The sequence below is a fragment of the Triturus cristatus genome, chromosome 4_1 (assembly GCF_964204655.1).
Source record: "Triturus cristatus chromosome 4_1, aTriCri1.1, whole genome shotgun sequence".
Taxonomy (NCBI): domain Eukaryota; kingdom Metazoa; phylum Chordata; class Amphibia; order Caudata; family Salamandridae; genus Triturus; species Triturus cristatus.
Window position 1 is genome coordinate 396054191 of NC_140585.1, and position 22508 is coordinate 396076698.

Consider the following 22508-nt stretch of genomic DNA (forward strand, 5'->3'; position numbering starts at 1 on the left):
GTCAGTGCAATAGAGGGTTTGGCGAGGGGGAAGGCCCCAGGTCTCGATAGATTGCCTGGTGATCTTTCGCCTCCATCCAGAGATATGGGGCCCTTATTTCCCCATCCTCTTCAATTCTATTGCGGGAGGAATGGAGATCCCCTGTACTTGGCTGGGGGCAGAGATAGTGCCTATTTTTAAAAAGGGCTCTCCTCTGCTCCCGGCCAACTACAGGCCGATTAGCCTCATAGATGTTCCCCAAAAAATCTATTCTCGCCTCCTGAACCACCTTTCAGATTGGATGGAGGAAAATAAAATCCTTAGCCCCCTTCAGGCTGGCTTCAGGAAAAACACATCCACCATGGACCAGATCTTCCGTCTCGTTCTCCTCTACTGGAAAACCGTGAGTATCGAGAGGGGGAGGCTGTACATGGTGTTCGTGGACCTGAGGTCAGCCTTTGACCTGGTTCCCCGTAAGAAACTATGGGAGGTTCTAAAGGAGCTGGGCGTTCCGATCCATCTATTAAATGCCATAACTAGGCTCCACGAGAACAACTTTGCTCAGGTCAGGTGTGGGAGGGAAGGAGCATTGGCATCAAAATTCCCAGTCCTTAGAGGGGTAAGACAGGGTTGCGTTTTGACGCCAACCCTGTTTTGCCTCTATGTCAATAATGTCATATTCCATCTTGACACTATTGGGGACAATGATGCTCCATCCTTGGCAGGCAGGAGGGTACCAGCCATTATGTTTGCGGACGATACCCTCCTGCTTTCAAAATCCCCGATGGGGATCCAACGGATTTTAGATGGATTTGGTCTTTTCTGTAGTCAATATGGTCTAGAGATCAACACAGAGAAGACCAAGTTCATGATATTCAATCCATCATCCAAAACTAGACCCAATCCATCTTTGAGTTCAGTAAGAGACCCAATCCATCTTTGAGTTCAGTAAGATTGGAAAGGGTAAAAACTTTCCAGTACTTGGGGGTAACCCTCCATGAGAATTTATCATGGGAACCCCAAATTGCAAGAAGTCGGTTAAAGCTGTCCCAATTGTCTGGGGGAATTTTGAAGGTTGTAAACACCTCCACTTATAAACCCATTAGTCCGGCAGTGGAAGTGTATAAAACCCAAGCTAAAGCGGCCGCATCTTATGGTGGAGAACTATGGGGGTATAAAGCGGGGGTAGAAATTGTTAATGTAGAAAATAATTTTCTTGGGCGTCTTCTTGCCCTTCCTCGTGGTACACCCCTTTTCCCCCTAAGATTAGATATGGGTTTACCCTCTATAAGAGACTACCTGGAATTAATGCCATTAAGATTTTGGCACAGGCTTTGGTCCACTGGTGAGCTTGTACATTACAGGCAAGAGCTCACTCATGTAATGAATTTGAACCAGTGTGACAAAATCCCGTGGTTGGCCTTTATAAAGAAAGAACTGTATCGGTTGGGACTCTCTGAATTATGGGAGTTCCCTGAACAAGGCTGCCATAGGGTTTCACGAAAAAGTCTTGTGGGGATACATAAGGAGAAAAGTCTTGCTTCCTTGGTCTCTGCATCTAACAAAGGTATTCTGACTGATCGATTCTTGGTTTCCAAGGATTCATATCAGTTTGAAGGGTTTATGGACATTAACTTCCCCATTATATCAAGAAAATTGTTCATTCAATGGAGGTTAGGGACCCTGCCCATCAAAACCTTTACCTACAAATGGACAAAGAGGGATGATAAAATGTGTCCAGGGTGCTGCATCCATGATGAGGAAGAAATTCACCTTCTGTTGTTTTGCCCAGCCTATAATAGACCAAGGAAATACTGGTTAGCTCCACTTTGCAGAAATTTGGGTATAAGGAGCCACCTGCACTCGTATAGAATATTGAAAACGAGTACCGCTCCCCACATAGTCTTTGCAATTGCCAAATATTTAACGGCTATGTGGCGGATAAGGTCCAAATTATTAAAAGATTGATTATTGTTGTAATGAACTGCAATTGTCCCTTGTGCTTAGAAATGCCATGTATACTGATTTTATGGGTTTTAGAAATGATTTTAATATGTAGTGGATGTTTTATGTTGATATTGTACCATTGCATCTTTTATGGCCAAATCGGCCGAAATAAAGAAATAAACTGAAACTGAAACATTACTAAGATTTCTCATAATGAACTGCAGGAACAATATCGGATCAAGACATTAGGGTTCAGAGTAAACTGCAACGATTGTAGCACTAAACTTGGCTATGTTGAAGGTGTTGCACATTAATATAACTACAAATAATTATGCAAATCCTCGCATAAATTGAGACCCATCGGGGACTTGGTATCGAGCTCAATATATTTACTTTCTAATTGTCTCAGTTTCTGTTCTCGATTACCACCCCGTTTGTTTGCTGGTACTGTGTCAATCACAAAGTATTGGATACAATTCCATTTTTATGTATCGGGTCACAGGGTATGTAGGGTCCGAGTTTACGATGGCTCGGAGATGTTGTAATATGCGTGCATATACTTGTAGCTTGGTGCTGCCTACATAGCGTAGCCCGCAGTTACATTGTAATACAAACCGGATCGGCATGTGTAATGTCTCTTTAATTGGACTGGCACATCTGAGAAGGCTGTGGAATATGTGGTCGTATTGATTCCAAAATTTACAGGCATGACACGTGCTGCACTTATAAAAGCCTTTTTTGAGTGACAGCCAATTGGTAGTTTTATCACATTCCGGGCTGGTTTTAACTAAATCGTCACGCATGGAGTAGGCCTTCCGGAAAGTTAAATTGGGTCTTTTGGGTAAGATATGTTTGAGAGTGACATCTGTTAATACGATAGGCCATTGCACATTTATAACGGCTTTGATAGTATTAGCTTGTTTGCTATACGTGATGATGAGCCTACATTGGCAGTTTTCTGGTTCATCAATAACATCAGCAAAAGATGAACTACTTGGTTCAGAAATTTCTACAGTGGTTTCACGGTACTTGCTGACCAGAAGTGACTGCCTATATTTGTTATTTACTTTAGTCAGAGCTCTTTCGAGATCAGTACGATTGTACCCTCTTTCCAGAAATCTCTGCTTGGCGGCCTCTTGATGGAAATCTAAGGCCTCTTGTGTACTGCATGCTCGTCGAATACGTAGGAAATCACCATAAGGTATGCTAGTTATCGTATGCTTGGGGTGGAAACTACTTGCATGCAATAAAGTATTGCCTGCAGTAGGTTTTCTGTATAATGATGTCTCTACCTTACCCTCTTTAATAGACACAGATATCAAGGAAATTGGCCGCACATGAGTCTATATGTGCAGTGAACTTCAAATTTATTTCATTGCAATTGATGTCATATACAAAGCTTTCAGACTGAGTTTTAGATCCTTTCCAAATTATAAAAACATCATCTATATACCTCCACATGTGAACTATGTTGTTTGTCCAAGCATCATGATGTTGTGATTTCAGGACATGCTCCTCCCACCAGCCAACGTGTATACACGCATAGCTGGGGGAGAAGCATGCACCCATCGCAACTCCCTGTAGTTGTTTAAAAAATTTACCATCAAATGTAAATACATTATTTCATAAACACCATCTGATCATTTGTAAAAGCATAATGTTGCGATTATACATGGACAAAGGTCTTTTTTCAGGAAATATTCAACTGCATTAAGTCCATCTTTATGCCTGATACTGGTGTACAGGGCAGTTATATCTAGCGTAAGGAGCATATAATCATTAGACCATGTTTGTTTACTCACTTTGGAAAGGAAATCATTGGAATCACGGATATATGTTGGCAGACTAGTCACAAACTCCTGTAAATAGAAATCAACATATAATAATAATAATAATAAAGGAGCTTGTAAAGCGCATGGTGACGCCATCTCGGCGTGTCCCCGCGCTGTGGAGAAAAGTCAGAGCCAAGATAGGGTAGTTTAGGAAGAAAACAGATAAGTTTTTAAAAGTTTCCTAAACAAGGGCTCTGAATCCGCTTGCCTGATATTCATGGGAAGAGAGTTCCATTCTTTGGCAGCCATAACACGAAAGGAACATCCGCCCATTCTGGCTTTCTTAACGCGGGGAATTTTAAGCAGACCAGTTCCCCCCGAGCGGAGAATTCTAGTAGGCTCGTATGGAATAGCCAGATCTGTCATATAAGAGGGAGCTTTGTGAGAGATAATCCTATAGCAGGTTAGAAGCGCTTTAAATAGGACTCTCTTTTTTATGGGGAGCCAGTGCAGAGTGGCTAGGGCTGGCATAGAGGCTGACCTTTTCGGAAGTCTAAGGACTAGACGTGCTGCTGTATTTTGGAGTACTTGAAGTCTCCTAAAATTTTTTTGTGAGGTTCCGAGCAAGAGCACATTGCCGTAGTCTATCCTCGAGGTCACTAAAGCATGGGTCATAATGCGCCTGGCTTCCAGGGGGAGAAGATCTAGGGTGCGGTTCAGGGTCTTCATTACCCCAAAGCATTTCCCAACCACTTTATGTACATGGTTGTCATAAGAAAGTCTGGGATCAACCCAGATACCCAGATTCTTAGCTGCTTTACAGGGAGTAGGCAGCGGTCCCAGGCATGATGGCCACCACTCCTTGGTCCAGCTCGCCTCCCTTCCCCCAATTACCAGAACCTCCGTTTTTGAACCATTAAGCTTTAGGCAATGCTGGGTCATCCAACCTGCCAGAGCCTGCATGCAGGTTTTAAAATTGTTAGCATCAGTGGAGGGTGCTTGAGACAGGGAGAGCAGGAGTTGGGTATCGTTGGCATATGAAACTAATTCAATGCCGTACGATTCAACCACTTCCGCCAAAGGGGCCATATAGAGATTGAACAGGGTGGGGCTCAGGGCGGAGCCCTGAGGTACCCCCTGTTCTAATGTTATACTATTAGAGCGATGTATGCCTCTCTGAACCTGGAAGCATCGGTTGGTGAGAAAGGCTTTAAGCCAGCCCAGCGCTTCCTGGGTGACCCCGGCTTTGTTCAGACACTGCAGCAAGATGGAATGTGCCACAGTGTCGAACGCGGCACTAAGGTCAAGCATAATCAAAGCCATAGTCTGGCCCGCATCCGCACCTGCACGTATAGTTTCGGTCGCTCTCAGAAGGGCGGTTTCTGTGGAAAATCCTGCCCTGAACCCAGATTGAGAACTGTGGAAGGCCTTATTCGACTCTAGATGGGCCATGAGTTGGCTGTTAGCTATTTTTTCGGCCACCTTCGCCAGATACGGTAGCAGCGAGATAGGCCGTAAGTTTTCAAGGGTATCCTGCCTTAAGTTGGGTTTCTTCTTTATAGGAAGTACAATGGCTTGCTTCCACTCCACGGGGAGGATGGCCGTAGAAAAGGAGAGTTGGAGAATATATCTAAAATGTTGTTCCAGGACTTTAAGGCTAGCTGCTAAGATCTTAGGAGGCGCAGGATCACGAGGGGACCCTGACTTAATGCTTGTACAGATGTTAATTAAGGTTTTAGTGCAAGGAACAGTAAAGCGATCGAGGCATGCCTTATCCTGAGTGATCTCCAAATTCTCAGTGAACGCAGAGCCCGAGGGCAGATCCTTTGAGAAATTCGCATAGATGTTAGTAATTTTGCTAGCAAAGTATCTCGCAATATCGTTACATGCTTCCACAGAGTCATTCTGGGTATTACTCTCACTAGATACTACCGAGATTTCTTTAAAGATTTTAAAGAGCTCCTTTGAGGAGTTCTCAGCCTCTCCAATGCGGGTCTTATAGTACCGTGCTTTAGAGGAACGAATAAGTTTGTAATATCCTGCTTGCGCTATTTTATATTGAGATTTGGCTTTGGGGCAGAAGTTAATGCGCCATTCTCGTTCCAGTTTTTTACAAGCGGATTTTGCCACCTGAAGTTCCGAAGTAAACCACGGGGAAGGTTTTCTAGTTTGCCTCGTGATTAGTGAACTGCGGATAGGAGCAGTCTTATCTAGGGCAGTTATGACATGGTTCTTCAGGCATGAATAGGCAGCCTCACAATCTGACCCTCCAGGAGGTTCAGCCGCAGCAAGAATGTCGATGAAAGTATCTAAGTTGAAATTTTTCCACTTACGACATTGGTACAGCTGCGTACTATCACTCCTAGTTTCAGGCTCAGACAGCCAAATTCGTAAGGGAATGACAAGATGGTCCGACCAAGGCACGGGTATTGGAGGAAGCGTTTCTACTCCATTCCAATTACCAAATATGGGGTCGATCAGATGACCTTGTTTGTGAGTAGGCTCTTGGTTCTTAAGAGTGAGCTGCAGGGAAAGTAATTCATCTTTTATATAGGAGGCATCCTTATCTTGGACATCATCAAAATGAATGTTCATGTCGCCCAATACCAGGAGTTTGGATTTCCTCAGGGCGAGATGTGCTGTCGCCTCTACTAGACTAGCTGTAAAATCAAATAGTCTACCTGGGGGTCGATATATAAGAATGCCTGATAGGGAATGTTGAGGTCCCAGTGAAATACTAAACGAAGCAGCTTCACAGTGGTCAATAGTTAGGGGGAGTAGGGAGCACTCCAATGGGGCCCTAACAGCAATAGCTATTCCACCACCCCTACCTTCCTGCCTGTCAAGCCTGGCGAGAGAGTATCCTGGAGGCAACGCCTCTATGATGTCTGGGTCAGAATATTCGCCAAGCCAGGTCTCTGTTAGCAGCAGTATATCCAGTGCCTCATCCTCAAGTAGGTTGTAGACCTGATTGCAGTGCTTACTGAGAGATCTACAGTTAAGCAGTGCGGCTTTTATCAATTTTTTTGGGGGGACTATTATGGAGCCCATTTCAGGAGTAAAAGGGCACATGGAGCAGTTATGTAGTGATAAAGCCTGCATAGAATGTAAGCATAGTAATGGCGTAGTAGGGCGGAGATTCAACAAGGTTTGTTTATCATACCGTATGTGGAGGCCAGGATGTCTGGCCCCGCGCCCCGTCCGGCCGCGGACGGGCGCAGACGGGCTTGACTTTGGCTCGACTTCGGCGCGCTTCCGGCGCGCCCGCTGCACGCGTCCGCTGCGCGGTCGCTGGCCCACACACATTTATAGGCAGTAGGGCAACTAGAGCGCTAACCTGGCCGCTCGAGCCGGAAGTGCTGGCTCCTCCTCACCCTCCGCATCAATCGCCCAGAATGGACGCGGCGGACCGGGGCGGGAGTTAACAGTGAGGTGAGTATTAGGAAACAGGTTTTACAGATAAAACACACAATGATTTTTAAAATGTAGCGACTTGTACAGTTTTAAAATATCACGCTGTGAAGCAGCGTTAGCATTGTAAACTCACAACTCAAAAATGACACAGCGCGAGCGGATAGAGCCTGCCACTGCCACCGGCAAGACTCATCTCCACAGCGCGACTGCGTGAGACAGAGAGTTATATACACTTCCCTTAGAGTACTACTAGAGCGCTAACCTGGCCGCTCGAGCCGGAAGTGCTGGCTCCTCCTCACCCTCCGCATCAATCGCCCAGAATGGACGCGGCGGACCGGGGCGGGAGTTAACAGTGAGGTGAGTATTAGGAAACAGGTTTTACAGATAAAACACACAATGATTTTTAAAATGTAGCGACTTGTACAGTTTTAAAATATCACGCTGTGAAGCAGCGTTAGCATTGTAAACTCACAACTCAAAAATGACACAGCGCGAGCGGATAGAGCCTGCCACTGCCACCGGCAAGACTCATCTCCACAGCGCGACTGCGTGAGACAGAGAGTTATATACACTTCCCTTAGAGTACTACTAGAGCGCTAACCTGGCCGCTCGAGCCGGAAGTGCTGGCTCCTCCTCACCCTCCGCATCAATCGCCCAGAATGGACGCGGCGGACCGGGGCGGGAGTTAACAGTGAGGTGAGTATTAGGAAACAGGTTTTACAGATAAAACACACAATGATTTTTAAAATGTAGCGACTTGTACAGTTTTAAAATATCACGCTGTGAAGCAGCGTTAGCATTGTAAACTCACAACTCAAAAATGACACAGCGCGAGCGGATAGAGCCTGCCACTGCCACCGGCAAGACTCATCTCCATATCTGCTAGTGCATTCAAAGATGCTGTTTATTGGCGAAATTATCGGCCTTCCTGGAACTGGGGTAACACCCTTATGGACCTTTGGTATAAAATAGATCGTTGGGGTTACAGGAAATTCATTGTTTAGAAAATTAAATTCATCTTTAGTTATTAGTCCCTCTTTTTTCCAGGCAGCCAGCTCAACTTTGTAGTTCTTGCTGATTTTTTTAATGTCCAATGCACTTATTGTGCAGTAACACTCTGGGTCATTCAAATGGCGATATGTGACTGACAGACACAGACACAGACACAGACACAGACACAGACACACACACACACACACACACACACACACAGTAACTGAGGATCAAATGTGGATGCCACCATTGATAAATGGCCCACATCAAGTATGGTAATCTAGTTCAACATTTGTGTCCGAATCGGACAAAATTCAGTTTTTCATTCTTTGAAGTGAACTGATCTATTAACAGCTGACTGAACTCTACTGAGTCAACCAACGAAGCAGTTATTGCTACTCTCCAAGGTTATTCATTTTTTCACTCTTTGCCAAGAAATGCTTTGGTTTATGGCATTAATTATGAAAACTACTACCCTTCTGAGGTCATTGATAAGATGTAGATACCTTTTCTAAGTATTTTTCCTTGGTTTCTCCCTGTATTTTCCTGACTTATTTTCTATTTATTTAGTGAAACTTAATATCAGACAAGTCTAATTTCTATGTGTAGGGTGGAAAACAGGAGATTAAAGACAGTAATCAAAAAGTTCTGAAGCCGTGCGCGCGACCAGATGTTTAAGCCTTGAGAGCAGGCTCGAAGGGTCTCTTCACCGCATTAGACATCAGAGTGGATAAGTCTTAGATACTTGCATAAAATCTACAAGCTTTCTGTGCCAGGCGAAGGCTTGGTGCTGCAGATTTACATTGCTCCTCTAGCAAGGCAAATGCCAAATGTCTGTCCATTCCCGTCTTTTCAAGGAGGCTTAAACAGCTGACAAGACCTGCGACTGTGGTCCTGATGAAGACATGCTATAGCAAGTTGTGCATGCTGATCATCTGTCAGTGGTTCCTAACATGTTGACTTCTGTGAACCCGCACTTAATTACTGGAACCTGGGGACACCCAGTGAATCATTACTGAAATCAAGGACCTCCAATGAGTCAATATTGAAAGCTGGGGACTAAGCCGAAGCATTTTCAAAGGTTTGAACTGCAAAACAATACACACACACACAAATAAGGATTCCGCCAACAAATACACAAATGAGAAAATGTTATTTAATTCGCATTTAAAAAAAATTAATTACAAAAACATAATAAAACATAAAAAAATCTACATTTTAATGAGAAGGTTGGAGCTTTACTAAATTCAACTGAGGTCACTCATCCATACAATATTCTTCTCAGCCATCACTGATCTTGCTGGATTACAGCACACAGTGGAAAATCTGCCAAAATTCAAAAGAAAAGCAGGTCTTTAGAAAAAATAACTGGATCGAAGGATCCCCATAACTGGTGTATAGTGAAAAATGTGGAAGTTGGAGCCTCTGAGGGGAGTAGATGGCCGCCTATCCCTCACACTGGCCAAAGTTCAGGTAAAATAACCAGATGGATAGGATGTGCGTGGTCTAAGGCCATTCTCTTAATACTTATTATCACTTCTGTACAGTGATCTACTGCTTTGGAGCCTCGACCTATATGCACATAAAAACACCTTAATATGAAACGTAGACAAAAAGAATACCTCCCCTAAGAACAGAGCCATGCTAGGCTCACTTTACACATTGCAGCTTGTTTTAGCATGAACAAATGCCCAAAAAGATATGTAGTGCATCTAAGCTCAGGTCATGCTATATTGCACACTGTAAAACCAGATCACTGGAATTCTTGCAACATCTAGTGCTAAAGCAGATTAGAAGTAGACTGCTGATGCAATCTGGCCCATTAACTTGTCAGCTGGTGTCAATGTCCTCTACCACACTATGGACATACTGGGGGTGAATTACCCCAATGCACGGTGGGAAGCTTAACTCCTCCAGAAAACCCCAACAAAACTGAAATTTGTTCAGCACTGCATTGAGAAAAACAGGCAATACAGGGGATATAAAAAGAAAACCAGAGCAGATGTTGGAGCAGTCCTCTTAAAACCTGAATCACGGAAGTACTCTCATCTAGATGCCTTAATGTGACAGAAAGCAATACAATAATATTAGCCTTAAAAAAGGCACACAACAGATCAGCTGCTTCACCCTAATAAATGAAAGCGCTCTTGCAGCATTATTCAAGATTCTCGATTCCCATCACAACATTGGAGAATGAAGTGCAATTGCTACCTTGGTATCATTCACTGACATTAAAATTAAATTAAATGCACACTCATTTTCAAAAGTATTTATTCATGCTAAAGAGAAATGTACTTACCATCAGTAACAATATTTCTAGTGGATAGATAATATTCCAGAAGATTGCTTACCTTATGAATATCCTTCCAGGTGTCAGAGTAGCTCAGGAAACATTTCCCCACCAATAGCTCTCCAGCGTCGCTAGGTAGCTTTAGCCGCATATCCACCAGCCTGACATGACAACAGTTGGGTACATTAGGCACCAAGCAGCAAGCTGGGTCACTTCCTGATGCTTTTTCCATGCCCCATCAAGGTGTGCGGAAAGGAACCAAAAAGAACGCATCAATGACTGCAATAACATATTTGCATACTTTGGGATCTTATTAGGTATGGCCCTAATTCATCGGGGGACGAAGACCAGTGAATAATCTGCATTAAGACGCATCAATCAAAAATAGTTACTGAAGGTAAGTAACTTTTTTCTAATGACTTCTATTTCCGCAGGTTCCTCACCTTATGACTAAGGCACAAAGAAATACCCCTCGGGGAGGTGGGACGGAGTTGAACAAGTTAACCAAAAAAAGTCATGCAACTCTGTGTGCTTTGACTTTGAGGCGGTAATGTTCAGCCAAAGTATGCGAGGACTGCCACAAGGCAACCTGGCAGATGTCAGCCACCAGAACGCTTCTAGTGAGAGTTGTAGCAGTAGGCATAGCAACAGTGGAATGAGCACAGCTTCTGTTCAGCGGATCAGTCTTTGCCAGGACTTAGCAGATCTTAAAAGAAATGAAGACCCATCATAAAATGGTGTCTTTTCTTGTCATGCCATCCTTCGCTCCGGAGACTCCCACAAAGAGCTGAACATGTACTTTGTTCTGTTGAGTGTGGTCAATGTAATAAGACCATAAACACCTGGGGTCCAGTCTCTGCAACTGCTCCCTTCACTTGGTTGAACAATCAGAAAGACAAGTCCTACCCCCATGCCAGATGAAGTTAAAGCCATGAACAATACTATGTTCAAATAAGAAGACAAACTGGGCAACTGTGCATCAGGTCGAATGGGGATGCCATTAGGTAAGTCACCACAAGATTCAAATTCCATTAAGCAACAATGAATGAAGTGGGAGATAATTAGGTAATCCTTTAAGTGTATATAGCCCCATTGGTGGCTGAAAAAAGAAAAGATGCCAGTTTAGGAAGGCACATGAAGGCAGAGCAGGCCAGTCAAATAGTATTGAACTGTAACCACTGGCATCCTCTCTTGCACAAGAAACAAAGGAAATCGCAAAATGCCAGGATTTAAAAGCATATAGGTCTTCCAGCTTGCATCAAACAAATTTGTTTTAGTGACCTGCAGAAATGGATTTCGTAGAGGGTCTTCTGGCAGCACAGATGACATCCACAACTTCAGCAAGAAGGAAAAAGTACTCTTGCTGATACTGACCAATCTAATGTGTACAATCACAGTGTGTGGTAATTCAGGTGGAGGACCCACTGTTTATGCCAGCAGAAGAGGGTTCCAAATCCAGAGTTTCAAAAGATGTACTGTATCCTCCCTGACCATCACTACACCAATCCAGGTCAATCAGAATCAGCTGTGCTCAATCTTCCCACACCTTCAGCAAGATTTGAGAGAAGCAGAGCAAGTAAAAACATATACAGCAGGCCCAGACACCACCGGAACCATTAATAGGGAAGTGCATTGCAAAAATAAATGAGAAAGGATACTTCCTGCTCTGGGTTTGTGGTGAAAGGATCTATGTATGGAAGCCCCAATCTGAATCTCACCTCCGTCAGTTCTGGGTGTTCTCACTGGTTGTCCTCCAAAAAGAAGCAACAGTATGTTCTCACATTACAGAAATCTGCAAGATGAGCTACTACCAGGCATATTCTCTGTCGCTACATCTACTGCAACATGCAAACTGTGTCCCAAAACAAGGTCCATGACCTCAACACCTTGTCTGCTAATATAATGGATGGTGGTGGTGTCTGACAGAACCTGATGGAGCTCCCCAAGATAGAAGGGAGAAATGCTTTCATGGCAAGGCAAACTACCCATAGCCCCAGCACATTTAAAAGCTTCAAAAAGTATGGCAATGCCAAGTTTCACAGATGGGCATCCTTGCTCTGCAAGGAGGCTGTGACTAAGGCAGTCTTTAAATGAAGGGATAACCTACCACAGGGTTGGATGGACTAATCCAATCCACCGATGCAGATCTGGATAAACTGACTACAAGATAAGGACCTGCACAAGATGCTCTTGATGCTGGAGTCAAAGTTTTCTCAGGTACCACTGACTGGCCCTCATCTGCCATGTGGTATGCGACATTCTCAGGCTGGATGATGTCACAAAGATGTAAGACATGTAGAACCATGAGCAGTGTCATTCAGAAGCCTCTGCCTTATTTCTTGAAGTCTTTAATCCTTTCATGCGGAGTCAAATACTTCATGAAGTAAGTGTCCAGTGCAGCTCCTATGAAGATTAACCTTTGTGTTGGAGTGAAGTGGGGCTTTTGGACATTGATATTAAATCCCAAATTGTGAAGTAAAGTTGATATGCGCTAGTCGTCCAAGTCTAGAAATACATGGACTCCTCACCATTGCAGTCAAGCCACCACAATCACAAGCATTTCTGTAAAGACATGTGGCAGCTGTCAGCCCAAACATCAGGGCCCTATACTGATGTTTGGGACAGGGAGAATTGGAAGATACAATGGTATCTTGGAGATTTATGGTTGCCAACCTATCCCCCACATTCAGGCCCAGCATGACGTGGCTTAGGGACAATATTGTCAATATCTTGATCATGCCCTGAGTAAACAAGTTTAGAAGGCAGGGACCCAAAATAGCTCTTAAACCTGCACCTTTTTGAATTTCTGGAAATAAAGAGGACAAAATCCTGTGCATCTTTCTTCCAGAGGCATCAGGTCTGTGATCCCTTTATTCAGCAGGATGAGGACTTCCACTTCAAAAATCGAAGCACAAGCGAGAGAGCACATCCCAAAAGGAAGGGACCACAGGTGGTGGAGAGACAGAGTGCCAGAGATTAAGACTTTTCGGCCACAGACTAGCCACAGACTAGTATTGTTCAACTATTTTGAGGTGCTGGGAAAGGCTTTAGCGTTCAGGCTATTTGCTTCTAGAACGCTGAGCCGGAATAAGGATGCTTCCATGCAGCTATGACATGTTCTGAAAGTCTCTCATTATTTGAAAGCAAAGGCACTGTCACTGATGAGGACTGCAGGCTCTCTGTGAAAAAGTTGAGTTTGCCTCCACAGAAAGTACATTTTAAGGCATCTGCATCTTCTCTTACCACAGTGGTAAATGAAGAGACTTCCTCTGAAGGAAAGCAGGGGGGAAAAGGAATGTCCGAGTCCACTTGCATTTTGGGAATCAAGATATAAACTAGGATCAGTATATAAAGGGGGGAGGGGTTAGTTCTCATCCTCCGAGTTATCTTCTGTGGAGCCATAGTCCTTATCTGGCTTTGCAAGGCAGAGGAGCTAGAGTCATATAATTCCTCTACCCAGGCGAATTTGAGCCCCAAGAAGGAGTTTCACCAATGGTTCATCATTAAATCACGTCTTTTCATTGTCTAGAGCTGAAGGAAGCTCCAAATGGGAGACGGGTCTTGCTAGGTTTCTTCTTTTTCCTATGTGACGCAGCCCATGGAGTTGCATTGTGGAAACCGGAGCCACAGGAGTAACAAAGCCTTCAGGACTGTGCTCACATTTAGGGAGTGGCCCAGAATGTACTGGAGCTATCCTGAACAAGTCCAGCACCATCAGCCAGAAGGACTCGACCAGTGCATGGTAGGCAATGGAGCAGGAAACTGCAGTCTCATCTTTTTGAAAGTTCGGATTTTCTCTGATAGGGGAGTGTCAAGAATAGTGCTCGGATAGGGGAGTGTCAAGAATAGTGCTCGGACCCAAAAGGTCTCAAAAGCAGGACAGGTTCCACGAGGACATACGATTTCTCCTTTCTATGGCACTTTTTGTATTTTTTTATGGGAAGACCTTAACAGAGATGGTTCCCAGACAGCTGACTAACCTGAAGGAGATTGCTACAACATATCCCTTGAGGGTCTAAGCCACAAACACCTCTGCCTCCTACTGCTGATTGCTTTCAGGTGCATTGAAGCGCAAGAGTCACAGGCCTGAACATTACATACATAGGTCTAATGAATCTGAGAAAGACTTTCCTGCAGGGTTTTTGGAGGAGATAGTTGACCTAGTTGCTCTCAAAACGCTAAAGAATGTTTCTGGAGAATCACGGAGAGAACTTTGGATCTGTGTTAATGATTCATGGAAAAATACGTTGATGGCTGCATGCCAGGTGGCACTAATATTCTGATGTTTTTATGGTTAGTAAACAGTAGAAGTGGAACCCAGTTGGTGCCACTGGACAGTGATAAAAAGCAATTGCTGGGGAAATGCTTTCTAGACCCGTCTGATTCATGGAAGGATAACCATAAGAGGAAGAACCTGCGGGAAGTGGAATCCATCACAAACTTCAACTTTGAATTAAGTTAAGAGTGCTAGAATTAGGATTACTTCTCAAAATAACTAGTCAGAGGAACTAACTTGGGGACTCTGAGTAATATGGAATACCCTTTGATGTACGCCTAGTACAGTTGCTCTTACAGAGAACTTTACATCGTTTTTTCTGAAACCTCAACTTGAAAGGCATCATTTCAGCATTGAAGCATAATGGACGTAAATTATGGACTCTTGAGGTCAATGATGGTCAAATACTTTAGGTCACCCTCTCTATAGTGAGATTACCACTGACACCACTTTGAGATCAGAAAAAACTTCCTTTCCCTTGATGTCAAGGGCTCAGTTGCATACCCAGAGTGCACTGGGTGTCAAAGCAAGCATTAAAATTGGGCCTCTGTCCCAGTTTAGTAGAAAAACAATTATATTTGGTGTGCATTGAGTCCCTCAAGCCTCTTGTCATTTGTGCCACTTCAACTGAACTAGTAATGATAGCTATGTCCCTGCATGTAATCACTGTATGAAGAGACTCCAGCTGGTGTGAAACCTAAATCCAAAAATCAATTGTTGCAGAGCGGTGTTGCTCAACTGGTCAAGGGACTGAGGGAAAATGTTCTCAGGTAAAAAAAAACCCTAGAGTGGTACATGCTGTGAGGTGCACCTGCCTGTAAGGCATTATGGAGGTGCTCAGTCCGTGAGGACCACAAGTTATCCTGCCACCAAGGCTTTGGCTTTTCATGTGCTCATGAGGTTTCACTCCCAGTGCCCCCAATCACTGATCAGAAGTAATGAGAAACGTATCCCATTTACATCCAAGTAAAATCAATTTTGAAACAAGAGCACTGGTTTTGAAAGACCGGAATCCTTGAAGAACAAATTATAGTTCCTACAACTCCTATGGAATCACACATGCCAAACATGCTAGAACTCCTCAGAAAACATTCCCCTCACACAAAAACTGCTGAGTTAAATTCAGTAAAATAGAAAAAAAAGTGTTGGACGATACAAAACAAAGAAAGAAAGCAATCCTAAAGTGAGAGAAACTTTATAAACATCAGGTTGAAGAACCTCAAGTCTTCTGTAGCATGTCATTGGATTGAGGCTAAACATCAAATCTCTCAACTACGTTTCACCATACTTGAAACGATCACACAACGCCGAGACCAGGATCCCATCAAATAAAGATTAAGAACGGAGTATTTTGGGATTAAAAAATTGAACTGTACCCATCCTAATGGGATTAATGATCGCATAGAGTATGCATGTTTTTTATAATATACTTAAAGGACACCACATTGGCAAGAGGAACATTCTGGTCCGTATATCATGTGTAATGTTTTTTTTTTATTTGAGTGTTATTTTGTATATTTTATTGTCCATGTGTTAACATTGTCTCTCTTAACCTTTATTTTGTATATCCAGTGGTTTCTTTTGAACCTTCGACATTTCAGCACACATTTTTGTCCATTTACATTACGCGACTTTTTTCTATCTACACCACATTACTTTATTGAATTCAACGCGCTAGCACTAGTTAAGCCGCTGCTCCCCCGATCACGTGAGACACACGCTTATGTGTAATACAAAATCATTGGCCTTCCACTTATACGTCACCATTAGCCTTTCCTCCCGTATCATGTGACTATGATCTCATATCATTCGACCTATCACATTCCACTTTACAACAGTCATTGCATCAGCGCGGAAGTTGAACATTGACAATAGAGTTTCAACGGCAACTGAGACCCGCCGGTCCCTAGTAAGTGGTTTATGAAATACATGTTTAGACGCGTAGAATGGGATTCAACTTTAGACACTTCAACTTTGAACCTTAACCGTTATTGTTTGTTAAAACTGGCTCGCTCAATACATGGGTGATTTTCACTTGGTCGTCCCGATACACGTCATTATACAATCATTTTTACCACATTGCACAGACAGTTTCTTGTTCAAGTCTTCTAACTGCTTTTCGCTATTCATCACAGTTTAAGTTTGTATTAAAAACTCCACGAATCGTATACCTAGATTTCGGATGTAATAGATGCACATTTTACTTTTAAATCCGGATGTGGCAGATGTATATTTTGCTTTTCATTTGTGTGCCAATTAATTTATTGCGCTCATTTTTGCACTGTGTAGTGAACTTAATGGTCCGGTTTCATTTGTTATAGACCCCTGAAGAAGGGTCAGATTCGATTGACCCGAAATGCATTGGGTGGATGTCTAACATTGAACATAAAGAACGCTTTGTCAAAAGATGATTATGGATATAATATTCAAGTGATTCATGAACTAATGAATTTTTGAAGTTCAACCTTATGGAGTAACTTTTCGTTTCAATCAATAAATTGAACTATGTGAAGAAACCTCAGTGTTTCATTGAATACAGTGCGCACTTGTTCAGTGGGAAGGTGACACTCCCCACAACATTCTGTAAACTTTATAAAGTAAACACAAAATTCAGATATCTGCCCTTGTTGGCATACCGCGGTTTAGTTATGGTATGCAACTGTGCTATCAGAGTATCTTAAGGCACAGTGACCTCCTGTGTGCGCTGCAGCACTGTTTCCCTTTTCTTTTAACGTTTAAAAAAAAACAAAAAAACGATTATTTTAATAAATATTCAAGGACTGCGCTAACTGAAAAGGATATTTCCAAGTGTCTTATATATAAGGTGGTTCATCACTGTAGAGTAAAAAGTTGCAAAATATTGCTGTGGGCTTCATTTGCCAATACAGGGAACTGGTTCTCGAAACAATGCACCTCAAATCCATAGAAGACTCACTGGGGAACTATGGTTATGCCTTTTGGAAACACTTGATTCTGCTGCCTTTTGGCTAGGTTTACGCTACAGAAATACCATATGCATACATAGCATATGCTATAGCCTTGAAGAATATAAGCAATGTCTAACTGATTCCTGGTCCAAGTGACTTAATATCAAACAGCATTCTCAAGTTATTTAGACCAAAGTAATGTTTTTACTTAAAATATTTTAACGCATCAGCAATACTTGACAAAGCTTACAGTAATTGAAATTAAAAGGAGACTGGCGAGAGCACGAGAAACTATAAACACATGCTTATTACCATCCGGGAATAACTGTTAATTGTATTGTATAAAAAAAAAAAATATATATTTAGAAATAGTTTCAAAACACAAGCACAGGTGCACCACAAATCAAAAGATCGGGAAAAGCAATAAAATAATCATTTCCCACATCAGGATTATTATTGCCCGTCATTTCTTTACTGCCCGCCTGCCGTTATTACCGGATCTTTTGGGCGCTGATCACAGCTGTATACTGACTGTGAAGACTGTTATCTTTCGTTCTTACAAAACAAGAAAATATCTTAAATGACGTGACTTGGTCAGCCTTTGGAAAATATGGTGATTCTATAGAATATCACGCTCCAATATAATTTCAACCTACTTAAAAAACAAAGGAAAACTTTCACAGACTCTACGGTTCTGGCACTGCATCCACTCATGCTGAATGGGATTGATTAATTCTTGCATCCCTTACATGCCCTGAAGAAGTCCGCTTCTAGGACGAAACGCGTCGGCTGTGCTGTCAAGACCAAATTGTATTTACAATTTTGTGTTTTAAAAAGAAATAATGATTATAATCCTTGAATAAAAATGAATTATTTTTTTAATAATCCTGATGTGGGAAATGATTATATTATTGCTTTTCCCGATCTTTTGATTTGTGGTGCACCTGTGCTTGTGTTTTGAAACTGTTAGGTCCCCTTGGGGGATTTGCATTGTAACAGTGGGTGCGATTCAGTGTGCACACATACCCCTAGCAACCACATGGGGATATAAATATAGAAGGGATAGCAGATTAGGTGCTGGTCTATAGAGGGCTCCACTGTTGGGTGTGTTTCATGCCATTTTTGTTTGCATATATTTAGAAATACCAGAATTCCTCTTATGCTTATTCAGGAACTTCAGCACAATGGCCAAGAAACGAGTTGACATTAAAACTGTCCATTATTCTAGACAAGCCCTTTAATAAATAATAAAACGACCAAGTGGGTGTGCTCTTAGTAGAACCAGTGAGGCTGACTTTTGCAACACAGACTAAGAGGAGGTAGAACTTCATTGTCAATTATTGTAGAAAAAGAAAACCGATGGTGTCAGGATCCAAGAATAGATTTAGTGAACTGCAGTGGAGAAGAACTCTGGCAAAGTAATTGACCAAGTAAGTGAGCAAATGGAGGAGTTGACTTGGAAGAGAACAGTAACGCACCAGACATAACACTGCAGCAGGGAGGTATCATGGAGGAGTGAAATAGTGAAAGGCCTGATAACAGAGCGTAGTAAAGACTGCAGACATTCTGGGCAGCGGCGTAGCTGGGGGGGGGGGGCGGTCCGCCCCAGGCGGCGCTATACAGCGCCGTAGCTGGGTGGGGGGGGGCGGGCGGTCCGCCCCAGGCGGCACTATTTTGGGGTGGCGCCGGCATAGTGCACACATTACGTGCAGTTATGTTAGGGCACTGTGCAAGCACACCTACTTACAAATACTGCAGTGCACGCCACGCACGCACCACCTAGCATAGTGGTGATGGTGCGATGCATGGCGTACACAGTTTGTGGGTCCTAGGGCCGTCAATCTTATAGCGCTACCAATGACCCCGCGCTGTGCGTCTCTGACGCACGCCACCACCACGTGCTTAGACTGAGTGGAGACCGTCTCGGCAGGGGAGTGCTGGGCGATTTGCAGAACCCCTACGATAGGGGCCCAGTCACCACCACAGTGGAGTCTAAAGAAAAGGTAAGATGTCACTGTGACTGAGAAATATACACGTCAAGGGGCTGCTGATCACATGTGAACCTCACGCTAATCCCTCAGACCTAATGTCACACACAGGACTTGGCGGTTCACCCCTGCGAATAGGAAAATCCAGTCACGTTTTGAGGTTATCAACAATTAATATGCAAGTGTCAGTTTACATGTATTGAGTGCAACTAGATATGATTTTCTTTTTTGTTTGTCTTACTAAAACTCTGACTGAAAGTTACTTTTCTGGCCCCTATTCCGAATGCTGCGCTACTAAGATAGGGCAATAGCAGGAGTTACCAGCTCTAATGGAAATACCCGACTCGTGGTATCACTGTGGGCCCGGCGGGTCTCGTGCACATCCAGCAGCCGCTGAAAACACTGTGGGCCCGGTGCGTCTCGTGCACACCCAGCAGCTGCTGAAAACAGCATAGATTCCAGTAAAACTCCAGGGGGAAACGAGCACTGAATTCCCTGCAGTGTGCATGCATGGTGACTCCCCACTTGTTATAAAGTCCTGTAGTTCAACTAGCAATGGCGTAAATAAATCCCCCATTCCAAGAATTACCATGATATCAGTGACATTGGAAGACACCGGGCTGTTTTCCAAACCACTGGTAATGGGACCCTCCATGGGGCAAAGATACCTGTGTCAATAATATTTGTTGTCTTTGGCCAGGCAGGTTGGAAGTACAGTGCAGAAGAGGTGAGGCCGTATTAGAAGAGACCTCAATGGTAGTTCTACAGGAGTAGTACTCTTTAACATACTCTTACATGCCTTTGTTAGCCAGTCCAGAAATGTCCAACTCCCAAATAGTAAACACACTGTCCTTTCTGTTTGTGCTAATTGTGTTCAATACTCCCACAGTGTTCCCATTTATTCCACTTTTAGATGTTTTGAGGACAATGCACAAACTCGTGTCATAGTGCCTAAATAAATTCAACAGGAGCACTACTTTATGCACTCCAAGTGCATTTGTGAATAGGCCTTTTAACGTCTGTCTTGCCAGGCCTCTTTCTGTGCTAAGCTGGTGTTGGCAAACCTTTGCCCAAGGGATACAATGACTTCTCTGAGTGTGCATGTGCCGGGTATATGTCCATGCAGGTGGGCAAGTCATAGACATCTTGCATAGGCCTTCATGGTCTCGGTCTCTCTCTACTATCTTGAGTAGACACTATGCGGCTGTAAGTCATTACCAAGCAACTCCCCAGTACCTAGACTGTCCTTCATCTCGGCCGGTGCCATTTAGTATCCTAATGCCACTCGTAGCTAGGGCCACTGACATTATGCAGCAGAGGTGGGCCACATTATGTGGGAGGGTTGACTAAATTATGCAGAAAGAAAAGGGAAATCACCTGGCGTAATGTGGAACAATTTTTGATAGGGTGGTTCTATTCTGTGTTTTTTACACACAGTATAACTGTCTGTTAAAGTGTACACATGGTATCACTGTGACTTCATTAGAAACACTAACAGCCAAAGACAGTAATTAACAACTGAATGATGACCAGTCCACCTCTACGGAGGGCCTTCCACTGCACTGGAGCCCTTCTCACACGATTTTATTAACTTTTGATTTGCTTGACCTAAAGACAATTTTATTTTTGCTAAAATCTACAGGGTATGCAGCAGATAATGTATTATGTGGCAAATGCAGCAAATCCCCAGCTATGTGGAAAAGACAGCGGCTACAGGATTGCATAACTCCAGTGGCCTTGCTCTTAGCCAATTTGGAGACAAGAGCCTGGTTAAAGTAATGATCGGATGCAAGTATGAGATACAAGTAATGGTCAGGTCCAAGTATGTACTTCTGATATGTTAAAGAAAACCTGAAAAAATGCATTGAATAGTGTCTGGTGGTAAGACTCTTTTATATACGAGACCTGGGACTCGTGAGTTGCAATGGTTTGCTAAAATATTAATCAGTATTAAAATGTACTAGCTTTTAATCTTAGAAAGACTGACTAACGGGCACTGTGCCCTGGATGTAAATTGAGCACAAGGGTGTTAGGTGGGCTTATGTCCTGCAAGAGGTATTCTCTTAAGTAGCAGGTGCAAGTCATTCCTTGATTGCATGCAGACTAGCGCATGGGTATAAGGGTCCAGGACCCACTGTTAGGGAGACTTAGGACTCTGTGCATAGTGTTCAGTTAAGGCCTCCTAGAAGTTTGTCTTAAGTGTCCTCTTTGAAAGACACAAACCACCAATACCATCACCACCACCACCACCACTGGTGGTATTGGTGGGGGTGGTATTGGTGGGGGCGATATTGGTGGTGGTGGTGGTGGGGACACCATGTTTTGTCACTTAATGTTAGCTGTAGATCCCCGAATAGTGCCATGTATGTGCATGTTTGCATTGTGTGAGAAAGACCAGATAATCGTTCACCCTCTCTGATGGTTGTCACATGCTGTTTTTCGGAGTCCTCAGATAGATCATGCAATCTATGTGGTCTCCCTTGTACTGCCTGTGTATTCAACTGTGTAGCCTTGGACTGTCATGATGTATGTGCAAGTAACTTGCATGATTGAGGCCATGTGTCCCTTGGACCTCTTTCAAGTGCTCGCCAACCTTTTTCTCCAGCACCCTCCCTCTACCCCCACTCCCCCCCCCCCGCTACCTGACATGGGCGGCAATCTGAGGGATGAGGGATAGCCCCGGGTGCCAAAAGCTCTTGCTACGCCAGTGATTCTGGGTAGCCATGAAAAGTGTCCCAGATATTCACCAGTCTCAGAGTTACCAATGCTGTGGATATTGAGATGGGTGCACTTTCAAGGGTGGGGAAAACCGGTAATTAAGTCGGACCCCGAGGAACCCCTATGAAAAGAGGAATTCAATAGTCCCCCCTCCGAGATTCCGCCTACGTTCAGCAAATTAAATCGGTTTGAAAATAAAAACAT

General features: G+C 43.5%; 1 protein-coding gene across 2 annotated transcripts in view; it reads right to left on the reverse strand.

Annotated features, from left to right (window-relative positions):
• The window catches only part of LOC146855000 (patatin-like phospholipase domain-containing protein 2), a 312239-nt gene that overhangs the window by 81637 nt on the left and 208094 nt on the right, over nucleotides 1–22508 (reverse strand). The window lies entirely within an intron of this gene.